The following is a 22,853-nucleotide window of genomic DNA, read 5'->3' on the forward strand; positions in this document are numbered from 1 at the left end:
AGGCATTAAGCCTCTTCACATAGGTAGGGTGTCCATCATATGACCTAAGGATTAGGCATCAACCCCATTCCTGTAGATGCACTACACAAGTTCTTGACAGACATAGGCTTTGTGAACATGTCAGTTTGGTTACTTTCTGACTTCACATAATCGATAGCTATCATTCCTTCATCTATGTACTATCTCACAAGATTGTGTCTTAGGCGTATATGCCTCTTTTTACAATTATATATCCGGTTCTTGGCTAGATGTATAGCCGCTTGATTATCACAATGTAGTGATATCGATGGTGCTGGTTTTTACCACAATGGAATATTCCCCATTAAGTTTCTATGCCATTCGGCTTCCGTTCTCGCCTTTTCTAACACTATGAACTCATCTTCCATAGTAAAGCCTGTCCCACAAGATTGCTTTGTGGACTTCCATGAGATGGCACCTCCTGCTAGTGTAAATACATACCCACTAGTAGCTAAGGACTCGTTTGTATTCGATATCCAATTTGCATCGCAGTACCCTTCTAACACCGCTGGTTTACCACTATAGTGCAAGCTATAGTTTATAGTGCCTTTTAGGTATCTCAGCAACCTATCAATTACACTCCAATGCTCCTTACTTGGATTGTGAGTATGTTGACTCAACTTTCCTACTGCAAGGGCAATATCAAGACGCGTACAATTCATTAGATATGTGACTGAACCAATAATTTGAGCATACCTTTTTTGATTCACCGATTCACCCAAGTTTCTTTTCAAATGACATCCCATTTCAAAAAGTATTTTAACCGCTGAAACTTCATGGTACCCATATTTTTTAAGTATATTTTCTACATAATGGGCTTGGGATAGTGAAATATTATTCTCTTGCTTGATGATCTTGATCCCAAGGATCATATCAACCTCTCCTAAGTCCTTTGTGTCAAAATTAGAATTTAAAAGTTTCTTAGCTTGATTCACTATTTTCAAGTTTGTTCCCATTATCAGCATATCATCTACATACAGTAGTATGAATATGCCCTTACCACCATGAAACCTGCTATATAAGCACGTTTCAGCATCGTTCATAACGAAATCATTTGAAATTAGAACTTTATCTAATTTTTCATGCCATTGCTTTGGCGCCTGCTTCAATCCATATAAAGATTTTTGAAGCTTACAAACTTTTTGCTCTTGTCCATTTACAACACAAACCTTCTGGTTGCTTTATGTAAATTTCCTCCTCTAAGTCCCCATTTAGAAATGCCGTTTTCACATCCATTTGATGGATGATCAGGTTATGTATTGATGCCAATGCTAACACAACCCTTACTATGGCAATTCTAGAGATTGGGGCAATTGTGTCAAAGAAATCAATGTTAGGCTTTTGCCTAAACCCCTTGACTACAAGTCTAGCCTTGAAACGATCAAGTGACCCATCACTTTTTAATTTCTTTTGAAATATCCACTTGGTTTCCAAAGTTTTGGAACCAATTGGTAAAGTTACCAATTCCCAAGTATTATTCTCCAAGATTGAATCTAGTTCACTCTTGATTGCCTCATTCCAAAAGACGGCATCCGATGATGTAATAGCATCTTTGTATGTAAGAGGATCTTTGTCTACTAGATAGACAAGCCACTCATCATTCAAATATTTGGGTATTTTGAGTCGCTTGTTCATTCTTAGTTGACTTCCATCACCATTACCCAAATTCTTGATTGGTAACCCTTTCATTTGACTCCATTTCCTCATAAGTCAATTGACTATTCTTACTTGTAGGTAAGTTGGACTTAAAGGGAAATATGTTTTCAAAGAACTCAACATCCCTTGATTCTATGATGCTATTTGTTTCAATAACATCATCCATGGTTTTAATCACCATGAACTAGTATGCAGTACTATTTGTAGCATATCCCAAAAACACACAATCACATGTTTTTGGCCCTAATTTTCTTTTCTTGGTATCCGGTAATAATACCTTAGCCAAACAACACCAAATCTGCAAGTGTTTTAAACTTGATTTTCTTCCAAACCATTTCTAAAATGGAATCATACCAGTCTTGTTATGTGGGATTCTATTTGACAGATAACATGTCGTTAGCATGACTTTCCCCCACATATCAAGTGGTACACTCGAACTCAATAACATAGAGTTCATCATCTCTTTAAGTGATCTATTTTTCCTTTCGGCAACCCCATTGGATTCCAGTTGATATGGAGCGGTTGTCTCATGGATAATTCCATTTTCCTCACAAAACTTTTCAATGTTAAAATACTCAGTCCCTCTATCGGTTCTAAGTCTTTTAACCTTCTTGTCAAGTTGATTTTCAACTTCAGTTTTATAAGATATAAACGTCTTTCCGGCCTCATCCTTTGATTTGAGTAAATAAATCATGGTATACCTAGAGTGGTCATCTACGAAGGTTATGACATAGTTGTTTCCTCCCTTAGACTCATATGACTTATAGTCACTCAAGTCACTATGGATCAATTCTAAGAGATCACTCTTTCTATCCACAGTTTTATGAGGCTTTTTGGTTAACTTTGCCTCTACACAAGTTGTACAATTGTTCACAGGGGGTTCCACTTTATTGGTGATCATGTCTAACTTGCATAGTTTGGTGATATACTTCACACTACTATAACCCAACCTACCATGCCACAAACCAAAAGAATTAGTAGGGACAACAATGTAAGCAGAAGAAATACTAGCTTTTTCAATTACAATATTTTCAACGCTTAGTACAAATAACCCTTCACTAAGGTATCCCTTCCCCACAAATACATTGTTCCTAGTGATAACCATCTTATCACTCTCAAAAGCTAATTTCATTCCTACTTTATTAAGTAAAGGAACTGAAATTAAATTGCACCTAATGTCCGGCACATGGAGGACATTGGTGAGAACTATAGTCTTCCCTGAAGTGAGCTTTAACACTACCTTTTCTTTCCCCATAATAGGGGCACTTTGGAAATTTCCCACGAATACCTTTTCGTCTCCCATACTCATGGAATAAGAAGAGAACATCTTCAGATCACCACAAATATGTCTTGTAGCACCGGTATCCAATACCCAATCCTTTGATTTTTCAACCAAATTTGCTTCTGTGACCATAGCTACAAAGACGTTGTCTTCAACTAGGTTCACATTTTCAGATTTTTTCTTCTTGAATCGGTAATTTTTCTTGAAGTGCCCTGGCTTACCGCACACATAACAAATGAGTTTCTTCTTCTTAAAAGAAGGCTCATCATTGTATTGACGGTTCTTTCTTTTCTTATCATGTTTGTTGGTTTCTACCAAGTTCGCTTTTAAACGTTTCTCCCCAAGGTCTTTTTCACCCTTGTCTTTGTTCCGGTTCTTTTCCTCAATTTTAATCCTTACAACCAATTGGTCCAAAGTAAACAACATCTTCTTGTGTTTCATTGACAACTTGAAAGCATCCCAAGAAGATGGAAGCTTTTCAATTAAGGCACCGGTCACAAATTCTTTTGGTAGAACCATTTTTTCCTTTGCTAGCTTTCCAATCAAGATTTGAAATTGATCAATTTGGTTTGAGATGGTGTCACTATCTTTCATAGTAAAATTTAAAAGTTAGCCACCAAGTACTTCTTTGAGCCAGCATCCTCAAGAGAGTACTTATTTACCAAAGCATTCCAAATCGAATATGCATACTCCAATGAACTATACACATGGTATAAGTCATTGGATAATGCATTCAAGATCCGTTTTTTCATTGATAATCTGCTTGAATCCAAGCCACCTTTTTGCCCTCCTTTATAGGATCATTGTTTTTTTCTGGCATGGGTTCAGTTAAGGTAAATACCACCTCAATTTGGGCTAATGTAAACAACATCATTTGCCTCCACCGTTTGAAGTTTTGACCTCCAAACTGCTCAATTTTGTCAAATTCAGTGACAATCCTCATCTTACCCAAATCCGGGATAAGATCAGTTACCGATGGGATAATATTGGTGGAAATTGAATCAAAGGTGGGTAAATGAAGAACCCCCTTACCATTGTGGCTAATATGAACCCCGCCTCCTTGGTTGTTGGTTGTTCCTTCAACATTGATGTTTGAGGGATCTCCTCCGTTGGTAGTTCCATCTACGGCATTGTTGTTTGAAGCATCACCTATAATAGTGATTGATGGACCATCATTGTTGTTAGAGTCATTACCTCTGTTGAGGCTTGCATCTCCAACATCAGCCATTGATCTTACAACTATCAATTACCTTAAACTTGTTGGGTAATTGTACTACAGTTTCTTACAAAAATATAACAAATTACAATACAAAGCTTTTGCAGTAGAAACTACTATGATGTTGTAGTATTGATCCTTAGCTGAAATGAGACGGGGATAAACTTCAAATGGATATTGAATCACCACCACAACAATTGAAGAAGCTTCGATCAGAATTGAGGGTGAGTCACACTTGTAGTGCTGCCTTTAAGGTAATTGATGCTCTTTACGGCCAAGAGTTGTTCTGCATAGTAACCTCCAACTAATGGCAAGTTAATTAGAGAATAATGTCATATGGACATGAATTGGGAATTAATTCAATAAATTGAATTAATCCCAATCAATTCCTTAGCTTACCTCACCACTCATGATAATGACCATGAATGAAATTTAGAGCTCTCATAGGGTGTTATTGACCATTTCCTAGCCCACCTCCCCACTTATGGTAGTGACCATGAATGGACTTTAGGGCACCCACATAATGACATTGACCATTTACCTCCATTTGGCAATAGCCTATGGTATGAATTAAGAATTAATTTCATAAATGAAATTAATCCCAATCAATTCTCTTTGCCCGACCTCTCCACTCATGGTAATGGCCATGAATGGAATTTAGGGCACCCATAGGGTGTTATTGACCATTTTCCACTACCTTGACCCTAAGGGTCCCACACCATTACAAGTCATAAAACACATAAAAGAAAAACCTCATTTTGAAACTTAATTATAATAAAGTAAATATAAATTCTAACAGAGTTACTCAAAGCGCACTGAGAGAGAGAGAGAGAGAGAGAGAGAGAGAGAGAGAGAGGAGCCGGATAAGATTTTTGACGTTACCATTGCTGTCCACGAGCCACCATTGGTCACTGCTTGCAGGTAATCTCTGCCTCTTATCATCTAGGGTTTACAATTTTTGGTTTTCCCTTCCTTTTTTTTTTCCCAATAGTTATTGATTTTCCTTTTTCCCTCTATATATGGTTCTTGATATCTACATTTTAATCTCAAACTCCCTAAATTTATTCTTTGCTTTCTTCTAATCTGACTTATCATTTGATTGTTCACTCCTATCACGCAAACTTGAGTTTTTTTTTTCTTTTTTCCAGTCAAATGCGTGGATATTTGATGGATGTGCTAAATATTTGATTGGGTGATTAATTGACAATCTTGAAGTTCCTCGGTTGAAATTGTCAGAAAATTGGGTGTTGCTTTGATCTTAAAGAATTAAGCTTGATTTTCCACGTATATTTTCATTTTCTGTTTAAGCATCTGATGAGAGGGTGTATAGGTTCTCCATATCAATGTAGTTCTTTCTTGGTTATATTCATTGATGCTTTTATCCTCTGTTCCTAGTGTTTGATTCATAATTCTTAGCTAAATTGATTGATATAGAGACCTTGTCCCAAATAGCAAAGTCACCGAACTACTTGGATGTGCTTTTTGTCTTCTCTCGTATGGCTCTTGTTGGGCTAATACTTAGTAAGTAGCAGATTATCTTGTAGGAAGACAATAAATTTTGTTAGTTAAAGCCCTCCACTTGCATAAAAAAGCTGGAGAAAGGGAGATTTTCCAAGAGCTTGAAAACATCAGAGTGAAATACAAGTTTGTTGTGACTCTGATCCTTCTTTGGTTGCTAATATTGGTTGGGGCAATCTTTTTATACAAAGTTGAGAAATTGGATCTTGTTGATGCTATCCATTGCATTTGTTCTACTATCACAACTTTAGGATATGGTGATTAGAGCTACAGAAATGGGTTGTGTATTTGCTGTGTTTTGGATAGTGACAAGAATCATTTGCACAGCTCAGTTCTTTCTATACTTAGCTAAGCTAAATATTGAACAGAGCTTGAAAACAACATTTGCTAGTCAAATGAGTTCTTAACCGGAGAATGACATACACAGTTCTTGAGGCAGCTGATCTCGATGATGATGGGGTAGAGGAATGTTGAGTTTCCATTGCTTTGAATACAAAAAAACCTGGACTGGATTTTCTTCCATCATGATTTCAGTTATGCAATGATTTCTTTATATTCTTTCATCTATCTCTTCTAAACTTTACATTCTCCTATAGATGGTTTAGTTTCTCTCTAATGTTCTTTTTTCTTTAGTTCAATTTCTTGACAGTGCTGTAGAATTTGTCATATATATGCTCAAAGAGATAGGGAAGTTCAAACAAGAAGATGTAGCATTTGTATTGGAAGAGTTTGAGAATCTTGCTTTTGATCAGTCTGGGACATTATCATTGTCTAATTTAGAGCTTGCTCAATCATCTCAAACAGGGACTTGATTCACGCCTGTGTGGAGAGCTTAGGAAAGCAAAATTGTGTAATGAATGGTGAAGTATCTGTAAGCCACTTTCCAGGATCCTGTGTTGTGAAGAAATAACTCATTTTCCCATGTAAAATGAAAGATGTGAAGAAAGTAAAGCTATATTCAGTTATACAATTGACTTTTTTGATTTTTTTGTATTATGTATTTCTCCAACAAGAAGGAGATAGAGGAAGTGGTCACTAAATTGTGCTAAATCTTATTGAATCTCCCACCAAATGAAATGTTTTTATTTGTTTTCATATTTTAGTCAAGGCATTTGAATTAATTTTGGATTCTCAATTTTAGCTGTGTTCTTACTTTGAGTTCACATGATGAACTGGTCTATGGTAAGGGCAGATGAACTGAAGAAGCCTGAAATGCTTGGCATTTTCTCAACAAACGAAATGCAAACAAATTAGAATTTCCTAAGGCATGCCCCTTTGCAGTTTGTTGATGAAAGAGGTTGTCTTAAACTTTCTTTATGAGATGTATCATGCGTGGTTGCATTTGGAATTGATAATTTTAATTTCAATAGGTTTTAACTCAAGGGAGTTGAATACTGGATGTATCCATTCAATGGATGAATAGATCATGAATGTTTTACTGTTATTCCTTACTTGGAACATAGATCGTGGATGCAGAGATATAATTTGGTTTTATACAATGCAATGAATAAAATTACACTACAAATTTCACCACTGCTATCCAGAGTCTTTAGCTCAAACAGGTAGAGCACTTAGGGATTCCCTAAGAGATGATGTACGAATCCATCAAGACTCGTTGAATTTTCTAATGACTAATTTTCTGATCCATTCAGGTCGGGACATTTAGATCACTCCCCTTGTCGACTTGTCGATCCATGTAAAAAAAAAAAGGTGTAACCTTTTTCCATAAGAGAACCCATTGGTGCTTATTATATATATTCTTGGGAAAAGTGTATCTGAGCCTATAGCATGTAGGACACCTTGCCTTACATTCTTTTCTTCGTCCAAGATAATAAACAAGGTATCTTTTTTTTTTTTTTTGCGAACGACAGGTATCCAGGCCTTTGGCCTGACTAGTCCCGCAGACCCATATTGACCCAACAACCACTCGAGTCATACCGGGGTTGAATGAGAATCATTCAACTTTCACCGAAAGCAGTGAAGAACATTAAACACCCCCTGTGAGTGGCCCCAAGGAGGTAAGAGGAGTCGAACTCAGAACCAAACGCTTCCTTAGGCGAAGGTCCCTTGCCAACTCGGCTACCCCCTTGGGGTTATAGAAAAGGCATCATAAGAGCCACTCTAGTTGGTATTTTGTTTAGTTCCCCTTGTTAACACGTCAATGCATGTGAAAAAAAAATTATAAATAAATAACCATCGATATATTTATTTTCATAAAGTTAATTAGGATTATAAAGGAGGCAGGGATTATAAAGTTATGCCGCATCTATTATCTTTGTAAACTTTTTAAATAGTTAACAAAACCAGTGGATTTTTTTTTTTATTGCAAACAAATTGATCACCTGGTACATTGGATTTTTTGTTTGCCACTTGTCACAAGCGTAGATATGTCAAATAGGAGAATTGATCCAAATGACAACCTAAATGGATCTTAAGTTGCCTCTTCTATAATCTCTTTTAAACTAAAATAAGCAATAGACAAATTCTTTTTTTAATAGAAAAACTGTGATATCTCTCTTATTTTTTGTCACTTGTCACAAGAGCCATGTGTTGTCAGTATAGTAGTGTGTGGTGAAATTATAAATGAAAATTTCAAAATTTAGGAAAAGGATACTCTAGGTTAAATTGATTGCACTAAAAAATTCATCATATGATCCACTCAGGTCAAGGCATTTGGTCAATAAATTTTATTAACAAGGCAACTCATGTGATAGTTGGCCAAAAAATTTAATTATTGATTTTTGCCTATATTTTCTTTTCTTAAGGCAGCCTCAGCTCTTTGCATATGTTTGATTGATTTGGGAAGAATTTGTCCAGTCTTACAAAGCTTGTATTTGTTTATTGGCATTGCTTTCTCCATGTAAACACTTGATTTTGTAGAAAAGTAATAAATGGTTATTCTTATGAAGCAAAAACATTTCATAAAATTGACATCAAATCCATTTTGATCAATGCATTTGGTCAATAAACATTTTTGACACATCAGCTTATGTGAAAGATGGCAAAAAAAATAAGTCAATGCTTTCCCAAAAAACTCAATTCGTGTTTAATATTTATTTAATTTTAATGAGATCATAGAGGAGAAAACCTAAGATCAATTTAGGTTGGCATTTGGATCAATTCTCCTACGACATGTTGGCGCTTGTAACAGGTAGCAAAAAAATCCAACAAACCAAGTCAAATTTTTTGTAACGAAAATCCTTGTATTTACTTTGAAAAAAAATATATAGATACTAAATAAGGCATCATCATATGATCCACTCAAGTCCAGTCATTTGACCAGCATTTTCGACTCGTCAATTCATGTGACAAGTGGCAAAAAAAAAAAAGTCACAATATTTTTAATAAAAAAAGAAAAGAAAAGAAAAAAAAGAAGACACATCAATTACAGAATATACAGTGAACATGACAATGACTATTGAAAAAGAATACAAATTGACATGGGATATGGTGAAATCAAGACTTTATTGTAATAATATTCATTGAACAGAGTGAACATGTAAAAACATTATCACTGGTGTTGAGGAGAGTTGGATCTCAAGGTTTGTTTATAGAGTATAGACAACATGAGAATTGTTTGAGAGCACTGGAAGACATAAATTTACGACGACACCTGCATCAACAGCGTTCATGTCTTCATTGCTCTTCCAGTCCTCGAACCACACCTCCGAAAATAAGTGAAGCACTCACATTGCCTTCTCTAGCCATTTTGGCAACACCAAAGAAGTTGTCATCCCAAGTCTGCTAAGGAATACAACATACAGAATCAAAAACAAGAATACAAAGTACCCACATTTCAGCAAAATCTGTTTCAAGAAAGTAAATTTTGGTTAGCACACTAACTGCTGCATTTTACAACAATATAAAAATAAGCATTCATATTTCTCTTACAAAAATGAAAGTGTACATATCCATGGAAAAGGACGGACATCTCTCACAGAGATTAATCATCGATGAATGTCGTGTCCATTGAAAGCCCTTACTCATGGCCACATAGGGTATGGACATATGAAAATTTTGGGTTGAGATTAACAGCATGCTGAAAATTTTTCAGAGCAGTTTCATGATCTTTCTGCAACCTATAGCAGTTTCCTACAACAAACCTACCTATATGCCAATTGCATCAGAGAAGATGGGGGCTGGCGAAGTGAATAATGCTTCTGTGGCTTCAAAAATAGTAAAAAATGAAGGTATTTCCTTCAGAATTTTACAAGCTACTTAACATGTCATCAAAATTCTTCACTAGCATCATAGACTTAAAACTAGAGAGAAAAATATTGCAGAAAGTTTTTTCAAGGATCCAAACCATAAGACATATTACAGTTAGATTAAAAAAAATATCACTTTTGTTGACACAAAGATCCAAGGACAATACTCAATAGCAGTAGGGTAGTTTCATGATCTTTCTTCCTTTTTCTTTGTTCTTAAAGAAAAGAAAGAGATTGGACTGCGGCGTGGCCTGATAAGCAGCTCCCTCTCCAGATCTTCCATTACTCTCTCTCACTTTCTTTCTCTTCTACTTTTCTTCCACCCTGCTTCTTCCTACCTCTTCCACTCCAATTGTCTACAAAACACTTCTTAATCTCAGGAATTTTCTTCCAAAAAATCTAAAACATAACACATAAAGACCATTTGAGTATATATCAAGATGCTCCTAGATAAACAGGCAAAAATACATATATGAATGCATGAAAGAATACTAAAAATAAAATATCTGGATTTTTTTTTTGGTAAATAAATATCTGGATTCAAGTATCCAACTTTAGCTTCTTGTGTTCCTTTTGTTTTCTTGCTTTCTTCAGTTTCGTGTTTTTTTAATATTTTTTTTCCATTTCTGTTGTTAGTTTTACCTTGTTATATGTATCTGTCAGCTTTGCAAAGAAAACCTAGAATAGTTACTCTGTTTTTGATTTCAGAGCTGTAGAAACTGATGTCCTCTCTTCTTCTTCTTCCTCTTCTTTCCCCTTCTTAAATCATCATTTATGAACCAATACATTATGCAGAACTTGGGTTAGCATGTGAATCTTCTAATTTCTCAAATCTCAAGGCTAACTGTTATAGTAAGTAGTGTTCTTTCATTCTTTTTCCCTTTTGCTTCAAGATCAGAGACAATGGATGATCACTTCCTAATGGAATGCTTTTACAAATGAATCTAGAGCATTTGATTTATGCATTGTTTTCAGAATCATGTTGAATTGCTATTTTGTGAGACATTCCATAGTGATCGTGATAGGATGCTGAATGTGAGAGAGACAGAGATGGCAGCAGAGATGGGGAGTGCGGCGAAAATGAAATGCTTTTAAAGTTTGATATTGGTGGCCTTGAGAATGTGAAAACAGAGCTTCATGAAGCGCAATTTATCTGGTTTGAACCTTTTCTTCCTGCTCCCCACCACCTTTTCAGTTTGGAATACATTTCCTAACTAAAATTGTATGCTATCCAGTTGTAATTTCAGTGGAACCCCTACCAGAGACAACGCAAATATTTTGAGTCGCATTTGATTTTGGTTAATATGTGCTTTATTTAAAACTAAATTTTGCAACAGTTCTGTGAACAGTGAGTGGAAAAATTTTGCGTTGTTTATGGGAATTGCTTTATATATTTGAAGTTCTTTAGAGGTCTTATGTCAAGAATAATTCTATGAAATTTAGTTGAATTTTGGCCACTACATAAATTTATACAAATAAATTTGGGCAGCTACACTATGAAGCTTACTATTAATCTTCTCAAGCTTCTCTTGGTTATAGTCAAATATCCAAAGAGCAAGAGGGAATGTAGGAGAGGAAGAAGTCTTGGCAGCTATGAAGGATGCTTTAAGAAGCATTGAGTTCAGTTATTTCCTCACTTTTCTTTCATGTTCAAGAATAAAACTGCTATATTAAACCCTCAACTAAACTTAGTTGGACTGGCTGGGTGGTTGAGGTGGGTTCACTGATGATGCTGGTTGCTGCCCGCCCTTTAAAAATGACATGTCCGACTCTGTATTTCAAACTTGTAGTCATTGTGCTGAATGATCAGCTAACAATTATTTGATTGGTTAGTTTGGCAACATATTTCATTCTATGATGTACATTATCAAGAAACACAAAGGAAAAGAACATTAGAAAGAAACTAAACCATCTATAGGAGAATGTAAAGTTTAGAAGAGATAGATGAGAGAATATAAAGAAACCATTGTATAACTGAAATCGTGAGGGAAGAAAATTCAGTGCAAGTTTTTCCTTTTGAGTTCAAAGCAATGGAAACTCAACACACCTCAACCCCATCATCATCGAGATCAGCTGCCTCAAGATCTGTGTATGTCATTCTCCAGTTCAGAACCCATTTGACTAGCAAATGTTGCCTCCGTTTAGTATTTGGCTCAGCTATGTATAGAAAGAACTGAGCTATGCAAATTGTACTTGTCAATATCCAAAACACAGCAAATACGTGTCCCATTTCAGTTGAAAAGCTCTTATCACCATATCCTAAAGTTTTGATAGTAAAACAACTACAATAGAAACCATCAACAAGATCAAACTTCTCAAATTTGTATAACAAAATTGTCCAAACCTATATTAGCAACAAAAGAAGGATCAGAGTCACAGAAAACTTGTATTTCACTTTGTTGTTTTCAAGCTCTTTGAAAATCTCCCTTTCTCCAGATTTTTGATGCAGGTGGTAACTAACAAAATTTCTTGTTTTTTAACAAGATAATTTGCTGCTTTACTAAGTATTAACCCAACAAGTGCCATACCAGAGAAGACAAAAGCACATGCAAGTAGTTTGGTAACTTCGCTATCTGGGACAAGGTCTCCATATCACTGAATTTAGCTAAGAAGTATGAATCAAACTCTAGGAACAGAAGATACAAAAATCAATGGATTTAACTAAGAAAGAACTACATTAATATGGAGAACCTATACACCCTCTCATCAGATGCTTAAACAGAAAGTGAAATAATAAGGGGCAAATCGAGTTTAATTCTTTAAGATAAAAGCAACAATCAATTTTTTTCCAATTTCAACCGAGAAGCTCCAAGATTGTCAATTCATCCAATCAAATATTTAGCACACCCATCAAATAACCATGCATTTAACACCCCCACACCCCCCCCAAAAAAAAAGAAAAATCCTGTTTGCTTGATAGGAGTGAACAATCAAAGAGAAAAGTCAGATCAGAAGAAAACAAAGAAAGAATTTAGGGAGTTTGAGATTGAAATTTACCTATCAAAAAACAAATATAGAGGGCAAAAGGAAAATCGATAACTGATGGAAAAAAAAGAAGGGAAAATAAAAAAATCGTAAACCATAGATATTAAAAGGCGGAGATTACTTGCTAGCAGCGACCAATCGTGGTTCGCGGACAACAACGGTGATACGGCAAAAATCTTATCCGGCTCCTTTCCTTCTCCGTCTCTCTCTCTCTCTCTCTCTCTCTCTCTCTCTCTCTCTCTCTCTCTCTCTCTCTCAATGCGCTCTGAGTAACTCAGTCCCAAACTTTCAAGTCTCAAGGAGGGGATGATTCGCCAGCCAACAACCTAGATTGCTATCGTGACATTCTTCTCAGTATTCTCTATCACTTGAAGGGAACTAAGCTTCGCCGGAAACAAGAGAGACACGAGTTGGGCTGGTTCGTGGTTGGAGGCGAGAGAGATGTCGAGGAGGATGTGAGAGACAAAGGAGATTGTTTGGGGAAGGAAATGTATTTTGATTTACATTTTCTAGGTATATCAGTAGTATTACTGTATTAGTATTAGGTAGACAAATCAATGAATGGCTATGATTTTGAGATCCCTTTTGAAGGGATGAGATGACTCCCGACCAGCTATATGGTTATCTGCTCTGCCGACCAGAAAAACTTTTGCCATATATATATATATATATAGAAATTAATACTTGATTACCCTTTTCTTTTGGGGGGGGGGAGACTTCTTACGGGTAGACTTCATACTTGATTACACCAAAGATAGGGTTGGGGTTACTTATGTCAATGGAAGTAGAAATCCAAATTTGAACTTGTATCCATTTAGAGGATCTGTATTCGGTCAAAGGTATCTTGAATAAAATCCAAATTATCTAGAAAATAATTATTCAACTCGATTATATAATTAATTCTTGATTTTAAGGCTTCTTAAAGTTTAAATAGGTTCTAGAGATTGAGGAAAAGAGTTAAAATAACTTAGAAAGATGGATTAAGAGCAAATTATATTCATTGGGAGAGGAATGTTTGGATTACACAAGTCAAAGAGTAACAAATGATTGAAAATCGAATTCAATCCGCATCCGTATCCATTTAGGGGAATCCATATCCAGTCAAGAAATATCTAGATCCGAACACATCCCACCCAAATTCGATCAGTATCCGATCCATTTACATCCCTAGGTATGTAGTTCCTATGTCGTATTTAACACGTATAACTATACAGAATCACAAGCAATCATAGATCCTTAGCTTATCCAAGTTACTTTATCCTATTTATTTATGGGTGGGGATCGCTACTAGGCTGTGTGGTTCCTACTCCAGCATAAGGGATGCATGAGAACATCAATAGGGGTGAGATTTTTCATTTAATGAGAAGCGGGGTTGTCATTTCAGCTCCCCTTTGCATATAAATTTAAGCACCACAAACCTGCAAGGATATTTTTCTCTTTATTTATTTATTTTTTGTATATTACAATTTGTTGCTTAAACTAACAATTTGTGTAATTATGAGATTTTGGATAAATGTCACAATATTATCTTTCGAGGGAAGCCCTCACCCTACAATAGTAGATTTATCGAACAATGAGATGTTTCTATGATATCAATGATATTCTTGCCTTGGTGTATGTCATTTGGGAGTCTCTTGCTTCTGTTATTTTGCTATGAAGATCTCTTCCCAAACACAGGTTCTCATTTTCTCAAAGCTCTCAAAAAAGTTTTTATGACCCTCCATAGACCACGTGGTGGCAAGAGTCTTGTGCATATTAGATTTCTGGTTTTCATTGAATCTCAACGCGAAGATACAAATGTACATAAAGAGTTACAATGCATAACGTCTAACCCTAGTTTGACTCACATGCGATAATGATAAAAACAGTTTTGGATAAACATGAGAAGTCCTTAACGTTGGTGTTGTTAGACTTCTATAAGGAATAGGAGTCCTGTGAGAAATTCCTTCACGTTGGTGCTGCTGGACTTTGATAATGAATAGGACATTGGTGCTGCTAGACTTTGATAATGAATAGGGGTCTTATGTATTGAGGATACATAACGTCCAATACACCCCCTCAAGTTGTAGGTGGAGGGGACCGGACCTTCAACTTCTCCATGAGGAATTGGAAACGAGTCGTGGCGAGAGGCTTGGTCAGAGCGTCAGCAAGCTGATCAATGGTGGAGATGAATTGAACAAGGAGTTGGCATTTAGTGACCCATTCACGCACAAAGTGAAAATCAATCTCAACATGCTTTGTAAGAAAATGGAAGACGGGGTTTGCAGAGAGATAAATAGCCCCAATATTGTCACACCATAAAGTGGGAGGACCACGAAGGGGGAAGCCAAGCTCCTGAAAGAGGGATTCGAGCTAGATAAGTTCTGTAGAAGCATATGCAAGTTACATGCACTTAGCTTCTGTAGAGGAACGGGAAACTATCTTCTGTTTTCTAGAGGACCAAGATATAAGATTGGGACCAAGAAAAATTGCAAAGCCCCCTGTGGAATGGCGATCAAGGTTGCTCCCTGCCCAGTCTGCATCAAAAAATGCCTATAAAGAGATGTTGGGAGACCATCCAAGAAGGAGGCCATGGAATTTGGTGTGCTTCATGTAGCACATGATTCCTTTTACTAAGGCCCCGTGGTCCTCAATGGGATCATGCATATGCTGGCAAGCATGGTTGACAAAGAAGGCTATGTCAGGAAGTGTAAGGGTGGCATACTGTAGGGTGCCAATGATGGACCTGTATTTTGTAGGGTTAGCCATGGGAGCACCCCCTGAAGATGAGGGAGGGGTGGTTTCCATGGGCGTGCATACAGGTTCGCAATCATCCATACAGGAGCGATGAAGGAGATCCTGAATGTACCGAGTTTGACAGAGAAGGAGACCCTTTGGGTGAGGAAGCACCTTGATCCCTAAGAAAAAGTGCAGAAGGCCTAGATCTTTGGTGGAGAACTCACTGGACAGCTGTTGCAAGAGAGATGTTATCTGTGCAATTGAATTCCCTGCTATAATATCATTAACATATACCAAGATGTACGAAGCCATGGAACCCTGTTTGAGAATAAATAGTGAAGGATCAGTTTTAGATGCAATGAAACCCAACTGAACCAAAAAAGCAGACAACCTGTGGAACCAGGCGTATGGGGCCTGTTGTAAGCCATAGAGGGAACGATGGAGACAACAAACATGATCGGGACGAAGTGTGTCCTCAAAGCCTTGGGGCTGAGACATGTATACCTCCTCTGCGAATAGGCCGAGAAGGAATGCATTATGAACATCCAATTGGTGAATAGACCATCCTTGGGACACTGCAATGGCCAAAATGGAACAGATGGTTGTAGGTTTGACCACGAGGCTGAATGTATCAGTGTAGTCTATACCTGTTGTTGATGGAACCCTTTAGCAACCAAGTGAGCCTTGTTTCTTTCCAAAGGACCATCTACCTTTCTTTTTATACTATATAACCATTTGCAACCTACCAAATTCATACCAGGGAGGCGTGGAACAAGTGACCATGTGCCATTTTTTATAAGGGCATTGAATTCTTCAGCCATGGCAGTGCGCCACTCATAATGCTTGTTTGCCTGAGAGAAGCAAGTGGGTTCAATGGGTAGGGAGGTGGTAGTGGTAAGGGCATGAGGGGAGGTGGCTGGTTTGGTATGAGAGCGGAGTTGCATATGGTGAAGGCGGATGGGCTGAGTTAGAGGTGGGGGCGGTGGGGGAATAGGGATGGGTGAATGAGGGGCAGGTAAGGGGAGGGGCAGTGGTAGGAGAGGGTGATAAAGGGAGTGTGGTGGTGGGGGATGTGTATAGGTCCTCGATGGGTCAAGTGCGTAGAGATGGAGAAGGTAATGGCGAGGGAGTGGGTGAGGGTGGTGGGGATGGGGAGTAGGCCATAGGTGGTGGTGATAGCAGTGTAGGTAAGGGTCCCAATGGTGGAATTGGGGAAGAGGTATGGGGGTCTTCTGTAAGAGAACAGAGGGCTATGGAGGGAGGGGAGGCGGTGTAGATGAAGGTGATGGAGATGGTTTTGGAGATGCAAAGGGGAAGGTGTTCTCATCAGACTGGACATAACGGGAAATGTAGGTGCGGTTGGTAGAGGGCTCTAGACATCTGTATCCAACATGTGAAGGACTGTAACCAAGAAAAATACTGGGAGTGGAGCGATAGTCAATTTTTTACTTATTATAGGCGTAGAGATATGGGAAACATTGGCAACCAAAGACCTTAAGAAAGGTGTAATCAGGTGCCCGATGTGTAATGAGTTGAAGAGAACTGACTCTATGAGATACTTTAGCAAACATATGGTTAATAAGAAAGACAATGGTCTCAAAGGCAAAGTGCCAATAATACTGTGGGACAGAAGCATGAGCAAGTGAAGTGAGTCCAGTCTCAACTATATGACAATTCCTATGCTCAATGAAACCCTGTTGTTCATGAGTGTGAGGACATGAGAGGCGATGGGAGATTCCAAGTTTGTGGAAGAACTGAGGTAGGGAGAGATATTCCCCTCCCCAATCCATTTGAATGGATTTTAGCTTACGTGAAAAAAGGCATTCAACTAAATCTTGGAATTTTAGAAAAGCATCGTAGACATCAGATTTGGAGACAAGAGGATAAAACCAGATAAACCTAGGGCCTGTTTGATAACAGTTATGCTGTTTCTGTTTCAAGAAACAGCAGAAACATAAATTTTTGTTTTTAGAAACAGAAATGGAATTTAAGGTGTTTGATAAGTCATGTTTCTAGAAGTCGATAGTAACCAGTGAAAGAATGACCACGAGTCGTTTCTAGAAATGGTGAAACAAGTTCTACTTGTTTCGCCTGGGTCGTTTCTTGAACCATAAATAGGTAGAAATTTCAATTTCTATTTCTGAAAACAAGTGAAAGAAAACAGTTTTATCAAATGATTTTTGTTCCGTTTCTACCGTTTCTATGTCGAGAAACGGCAGAAACGCGTTTCTTGAAACGTTATCAAACGGGTCCCTAGTGTTATCATCAACACAAATAACAAAGTAACGATGTCCATCAACAGAGGGGACTAAGGAGGGACCCCATACATCAATCACTATGCACCAATTCCAAAGGAAATAGTCTACAAAAATTGGTGAGGCCTAAAGAGAGCTTGCTCACTTTGCCTAATTGACAAGCAGTACAGAAATGTTTGAGCTTAAAGAATGGACAAGACAATTGATTTTCACGAACCATAAATTTTAGAAGACCTTCATGAGGGTGACTGCGGCGTTGATGCCAACGTTCTAGAGAGAGGGCTTCAGTGAGATGAGCAGTTCGAGGAGACACAGAGGGGGAAGAAAGGGAATAGAATCCCCCTTTACTCAGCCCGGACAGGAGTATTCTCTTGGTTACCTGACCCTTCACAAAAAAATGGGGTGGGTAAAATTTAAAAAAAACATTGTTATCATGAGTAAAGCGTTGAGCACAGAGAAGAGATTTAATGATATTGAGAACATGAAGAATGTCACATAATTTAGAAGAAGAAATCCAAAGGTCCCTTGGTTCCCTCTTGTTTGGTGTAAGGCTCTGAAACCTCGTCAATCGGAGTTTGGATGGAGATTGATGCATAGAAAACTCCCTACGGACGATGTCATTTCTCAAAAAGGTATTCTCATGGTTTCAAAATGCAATCTTTGTGGTTTGGAAGTAGAATCATTTAACCACATCTTTACAAGATGCAGATTCTCAAGAGATCTATGGAAGCGGTTTATGGACTATTTTGGGATAACATGGTCAGATCCCTATGATCTAAATCAATTATCTATATGGTGGATTAGAAAAAGGAGGATTCTGGCAACTAAATATCCTAGGTCTCTGGGATTTGTTTTCATAGCCGATAATATATGGAGGGAAAGGAATGATAGGCGTCATGGGGGCCCTTCAATGACTATTTCTAATATATATGAAAGAACAAGTGTGATGTGCATGATGGGAACTTTGATCTACAGGGAATGATAAGACATCCAACTGATCTTCTTTGTTGCCATCAATTAGGCCTAAATGCTCTTCCTAAAAATGATTATTCCATGCTTGAAGTGATTTGGTGTAAGCCAATATGGGGCTGGACCAAACTGAATGTAGATGGTTGCTCTCTTGGAAATCCGGGGAGAGCGGGTGCGGGAAGGGTTCTAAGAGATCATAGGGGCAGCCCTGTGCGAGCTTTCAAAAAATCTTTGGGAGTTTATTCAAATTATTTTGTAGAATTTAGAGCTCTACTTGAAGGCATTATGCTAGCCAAATATTTGAACGTGAATGCTCTCTGGATAGAATCAGACTCGGCGGCAGTCGTTATAGTGGTTCAAGCGCACTCCATTCCTTGGTATGCTTATCAGGACTAGATATCATGTCAGGATTTCTTAGCCTCTATTAGTTGGAAGATTACCCACTGTTTTTGAGAAGCAAACATAGTGGCTGATTTCCTAGTTAGAAAAGTATCAAAGACCGGAATCTAGTTTAAATGCCTCTTTTCCTGCTCATATCAGATCAAAGATTGCTCATGATGCAGATTCAAGGCTAAGGTTTTGATTAATGTATTAGTAGAATTATCTTCCCCTGCTGATGGCCATGCCGAAGGTGGGGGGAAATTTATTTTTTTTCCCATTGATTTATTCTTTTCTTTTTTTCTTATTTTAATAAAATCTCTGAATCTTTAGTGAAAAAGAATGTCACATAATTTGAAATGACGAGAATGAGAGAGAGAAGGTAGCGAGGAGGTACCAATGTGAGAGATGGGAAGACCCTTACCATTGCCAACATGAAGTTGATCCATGCCACTGTAGTCATCATAGGACGAGAGGGAATGAATGTTAGGGGTAACGTGATGGGTAGCGCCAGTGTCTGGATACCAGGTCAGAGCTAAGGAAGGGTGATGGAGGGGGGGATATGTGGGTGTGGGAAGTAGGGGAGGATTGGCATAATGGGTGTAGTGGGCGGTAGGGTTGGGTTGTGGATATGCTTGATAGGGACAGGGAGTGTAGCCTTGAGGTGTGGGGTTAGAGTAAAAACAAGTATTAGCATTATGGTTGGTACGGTTGCAAATAGAACACCAAAGACCACCATGACCAGGGCGTCCTCCATGGCCGCCACGGCCACCACGGTTGTTGCGACCACCACGTCCACCATTACCTAATTGAGTTGCGGTGGAGGTGGAGTGGGAGTCATGCTAAACATTATTTGCAGAAGGTGAATAAACAGTGTAAACTTTGTCAATGATAGTGGTGTGGCACTGAAAGGCCTTGAGCATGCATTTATGGCTGAGAAGAATGCTAAGGAGATCAGAGTACTATGTCAGGAGTTCAGATCATCCCAAGAGGGTTGTAGACACCAAATTTTGTCCCCCCTCGACAATGATGAATTACGGGTAATGAGGAGATATATATTCTCTTTTTTCAGAAAGATGTCAAATTTTTGGCACAAGTCAAGATTATCCCAGAACTAGTGATCGGTCAAGCCCAATGTTGTTTAATGATTTGAGGAAAGTGACTGGAAGTGGTCGATGCCTTTTGTTAGAATATGACAATCGAACCTAATATGTGCTTGATTCTCATATCATTGGAACGTACTCGAGAATACGGTCCTATTGGTATCTTGAACGAAAAAAATGGATACCTAGGTGTCCATATTAATTACTTGAACTTTGAACTAGTTAAACCGAAATCAAACCAAACCAAACCAAAACCTAACCCAAACCAAACCCTAAACCATACCAAACCCTCAACCAAGCCAAACCCTAAACTAGACCAAACCCTAAACCAACCCAAACCCTAAACCAGACAAAACCCTAAACCAAACAAAACCCTAAACCAAAACAAACCCTAAACCAAGCCAAACCCTAACCCAAACAAAACCATAAACCAAACCAAACCCTAAACCAGACCAAACCCTAAACCCAGCCAAACCCTAACCCAAGCCAAACCCTAAACCAAACCAAACCCTAACCCTAACCAAACCCTAACCCAAACCTAACCCTAAGCCAAACCAAACCCTAAACCAAACCAAACCAAACCCTAAACCAAACCAAACCCTAAACCAAACAAAACCCTAAACCAGATCAAACCCTAAACCAGACCAAACCCTAAATCAAGCCAAACCCTAACCCAAACCAAACACTAAACCAACCAAACCCTAAACCAAACCAAACCCTAAACCAAACCCAACTCTAAACCAGACTAAACCCTAAACCAGACCAAACCCTAAATCAAACTGAATCCTAAATCAAATCAAACCCTAAATCAGACGAAACCCTAAACTAGACCTCAACCCTAAACCAAGCCAAACCCTAAACCAAGCCAAACCCTAACCCAAACATAACCCTAAACCAAACCGATCCCTAACCAAACCGAACCCTAAACCAAGCTGAACCCTAAACCAAGCCAAACCCTAAATCAAGCCAAACCCTAAACCAAACCAAACCCTAAACCAAACCAAACCTTAAACCAGACTAAACCCTAAACTAAATCGAACCCTAAACCAAACCAAACCCTAAACTAGACCAAACCCTAACCCAAACCAAACCCTAAACCAAACCAAACCAAACCCTGACCTAAACCAAACCCTAAACCAAAACAAACCTTAACCCAAACCAAACCAAACCCAAACCAAATCAGACTACCCTAAACCAAACCCTATCCAAAACTTGTTGCCTTTCCTCAAGTGATAAACAATTCCATTGCAACCACGTAGGGATATTGCCACCCAGCCTATGGGGTAGCTGCCTAGTCTACGGGCATGCTGGGAAGCATAATGGGGTGCCACGACACTTTTGGAAGCATTTCAGAGTGACACGGGGGGAGGGGAGCCTTACACGGATGATTGTAAGCCCTTACACATCCGTGTAAGCCTTACATCCATGTAAGGCCTTAGATAGATGTGTAAAGGCCTTACACGCCCTTACCCCCTTTACATGCTTCTAAACCCCTTTTGTGGCATTTTGACATGGATGCCTCATTCCTTCTATAAATAGCGACCCTAGGTCACTGTGAAAACCACGACTGGAAAAAAAAGAACCCCTGAAGAAAAAACCCTATTCCAGAGACCTTAAAAGAGAGAGAGAGAGAGAGAGAGAGAGAGAGAGAGAGAGAGAGAGAGAGAGAGGAAAGAAAAGAAGAGATGAGAGTCTGTAGAAATTTTGAGCCGACCTTACTGAAGATGACGGAGTCCTGCTCTATTTTTTTAAGTCCACGTTGTCCATATCAGGTTAGTACGAAACTTCTATTTAAGTTCTCTTGTATTTGACTTCAATATTTTTATTACGATTCGGAAGCCCTGCCCAAATTTCCACAGCTGATTCCAACCCTAGGAACATGACGTGAAAGCTTTGCCAAAATTTCCACAGCTGATTCTAACTCTAGGAATACGGCACGGAAGCCTTGCCCAAATTTTCAAAGCTAATTCAGACCCTAGGAATACGGCGTGGAAGCCCTGCCCAAATTTCCACAGCTGATTCTGACCCTAAGAATACGATACAGATGCCCTACCGAAATTTCCAAAGCTAATTCAGACTGTAGGAATATAAGCGGAAGCCCTGCTTGGATTTCCAAAGCTGATTCCCACCCTAGGAATATAGCGTAGAAACCTTGCCCAAATTTCCACAGCTAATTTTGACCCTAGGAATATGGCACGAAAGCCTTGCCTGAATTTTCAAAGCTGATTCAGACCCTAGGAATACGACACGGAAGCCTTGCTCAAATTCCCAGAAACAAAACCCATGTTCACACCCTAGCATAGAAGCCCTGTCAATTTTTTTACCCAAGTGTTGGAAGTTTTTGATTTCCCCAAGAAAGATAGAAGAAAATTAAATCGTTGCCATTGAGTTGAGGAAAATTATCAGAAATTTCACCATTTTCATTAGTCATTATCATGTAAATATTATATCGTAATTTTATTTGCATGTATGATACGTGCCTCATCTCCGTATGTATTATTTTATGTGTCTATTGCATAAAATAATGATTTATTGTTATCATTTCAT

General features: G+C 38.3%; 2 pseudogenes; one reads left to right on the forward strand and one right to left on the reverse strand.

The window, feature by feature from the left end:
- Positions 1 to 5,486: 5,486 nt before the first annotated feature.
- LOC122067943 lies at positions 5,487 to 6,763 on the forward strand (annotated as a pseudogene).
- A 5,060-nt stretch (positions 6,764 to 11,823) lies between these two features.
- Positions 11,824 to 16,422, reverse strand: LOC122067944 (annotated as a pseudogene).
- Positions 16,423 to 22,853: the final 6,431 nt, after the last annotated feature.

The sequence above is a fragment of the Macadamia integrifolia genome, unplaced genomic scaffold, assembly GCF_013358625.1.
Source record: "Macadamia integrifolia cultivar HAES 741 unplaced genomic scaffold, SCU_Mint_v3 scaffold3257, whole genome shotgun sequence".
Classification (NCBI taxonomy): Eukaryota; Viridiplantae; Streptophyta; class Magnoliopsida; order Proteales; family Proteaceae; genus Macadamia; species Macadamia integrifolia.